Raw genomic sequence first — 2,500 nt, forward strand, 5'->3', positions numbered from 1 at the left:
AAAAAATTTAAATGGGACGAAAATGGGACAAAAATATTTAAATGGGACGCTAATGGGACAAAAATATTTAAATGGGACGAATACGGGACGAAAATATTTAAATGGGACACTAGGACAAAAAACATCGGGATGACCAAAACAAAGACCAAAATCAATGGGCCTTGGATGGGTGAATGTAGAGGACAGAAGCAGGCGACCCCGAGAGACCGGAGGATAGTTGTTGAAAAAAGTTGAATTATGATCCGAAGGTATGAAGCAAGGTAGAAATAGTGAAAATGGCAGAAGACTGCGAAATGTAGAAAAAAGAACAAGTATGAAAGACAGCAAGATGAACAGGATCATGTAAAAGTATAAAGTTCGTAGAGCATGAGGAAATAATTAGAGGAATATACAATGTAGGAATTTGGTCAAACAAGGGACAAGAACTTAACAAGAAGTCGAGAAAGGTGGTGGGTCGTGTACGCACAAGAGTGCGGAGGGCAGTGGCAATGAATGGTAGATGGTGAAAAAGGCAAAGGCAGGAAAAAGAAATATGGATAGAGGAGGAAAAACAGAGGTAAGAAAAGACAAAGCGAACAAAAAAAGCGAAAGGAAGGGAAAAAAAGGATAAAACGAGGACAGGAAAATAATAGTGAGCATAAGAACAACCCGCGAAAAAAAGGTTAAACAAAAGATATTCGGAAGGATATTTATGAAGTAATGAGAACAAATCGATAAAAAGATATGAGAAGTTACTTTGAGTGATATTAGAAGTTGCAAGCTTATGCTTGCATCGACTGATATCTCTATGGCCACGCCGATCAGTGGGGCGAGTTGAATGGAGATCGATAAGATCGACATTGCTTTATACGCTAATCGGCAAGGGTTATCTCCAGTACGGGGCGAAAGTCTCGCGGTGGAGTAGCCTGAACAGTTTTATTTCGGATATCAGACGATTCCGTGAATAAACACTGAAGGATTTAGTGGATTACTAGCCGATGGCAAGTGTTTTACTGAAAACTTACTCGGGGGTCTGCGACGATGATTAGCCTAACTATGTTAGTGAATCATTGTTTGTAACCTCCTCCAAGGTTGGTCATGTTAAACGTTGTGCTGCGGAAGTGGCGCACGGTTTAGCGGACACCATACCAGAGGAAATCAAAGGGAGCTATATGGATGTAGTTTTGTATGAACGGCGGCGGTAAAACGACGTTGTTGAGTACAGCTACCGATTCATTAATTTGAATTGTGATTAGAATAACTTCAGCGAGACCGTGCCGCGAAAGTGGTGCGGATTCGTAATGAACTGTCCTTCGGGGCAATTCAAGATAGTTATCTGGTTGATCCTGCCAGTTGCCATATGCTTGTCTCAAAGATTAAGCCATGCATGTCTAAGTATAAGCAATTTATACAGTGAAACTGCGAATGGCTCATTAAATCAGTTATCGTTTATTTGATAGTGCTTTACTACTCGGATACCCGTGGTAATTCTAGAGCTAATACGTGCTAAAAATCCCGACCTCTGGAACGGATGTATTTATTAGATAAAAAATCAATGTCTTCGGACTTTTTGATGATTCATAATAACTTTTCGAATCGCATGGCCTTGTGCTGGCGATGGTTCATTCAAATTTCTGCCCTATCAACTTTCGATGGTAGGATAGTGGCCTACCATGGTTGCAACGGGTAACGGGGAATTAGGGTTCGATTCCGGAGAGGGAGCCTGAGAAACGGCTACCACATCCAAGGAAGGCAGCAGGCGCGCAAATTACCCAATCCCGACACGGGGAGGTAGTGACAATAAATAACGATACAGGGCCCTTTCGGGTCTTGTAATTGGAATGAGTACAATTTAAATACCTTAACGAGGAACAATTGGAGGGCAAGTCTGGTGCCAGCAGCCGCGGTAATTCCAGCTCCAAGAGCGTATGTAAAAGTTGTTGCAGTTAAAAAGCTCGTAGTTGAACCTTGGGCTTGGTTGGCCGGTCCGCTTTTTTGCGAGTACTGGATTCAACCGAGCCTTTCCTTCTGGCTAACTAGTCGTTTCGGCGGCTAGCGAACCAGGACATTTACTTTGAGAAAATTAGAGTGTTCAAAGCAGGCATTAGCTTGAATATATTAGCATGGAATAATAGAATAGGACGTTATGGTTCTATTTTGTTGGTTTCTAGGACCATCGTAATGATTAATAGGGACGGTCGGGGGCATCAGTATTCAGTTGTCAGAGGTGAAATTCTTAGATTTACTGAAGACTAACTACTGCGAAAGCATTTGCCAAGGACGTTTTCATTAATCAAGAACGAAAGTTAGGGGATCGAAGATGATCAGATACCGTCGTAGTCTTAACCATAAACTATGCCGACTAGGGATCGGGTGTTGTCCTTTTTTTGGCGCACTCGGCACCTTACGAGAAATCAAAGTTTTTGGGTTCTGGGGGGAGTATGGTCGCAAGGCTGAAACTTAAAGGAATTGACGGAAGGGCACCACCAGGAGTGGAGCCTGCGGCTTAATTTGACTCAAC

The 2,500-nt window shown here is 42.5% G+C and overlaps 1 annotated feature.

Annotated features, from left to right (window-relative positions):
• Positions 1 to 2,299: 2,299 nt before the first annotated feature.
• Positions 2,300 to 2,418: a sequence feature (Protein overlapping with rRNA (PSN45_002647, WEJ95135.1) was converted to a misc_feature.).
• Positions 2,419 to 2,500: the final 82 nt, after the last annotated feature.

Source organism: Yamadazyma tenuis, chromosome 3, assembly GCF_029203305.1.
Source record: "Yamadazyma tenuis chromosome 3, complete sequence".
Classification (NCBI taxonomy): Eukaryota; Fungi; Ascomycota; class Pichiomycetes; order Serinales; family Debaryomycetaceae; genus Yamadazyma; species Yamadazyma tenuis.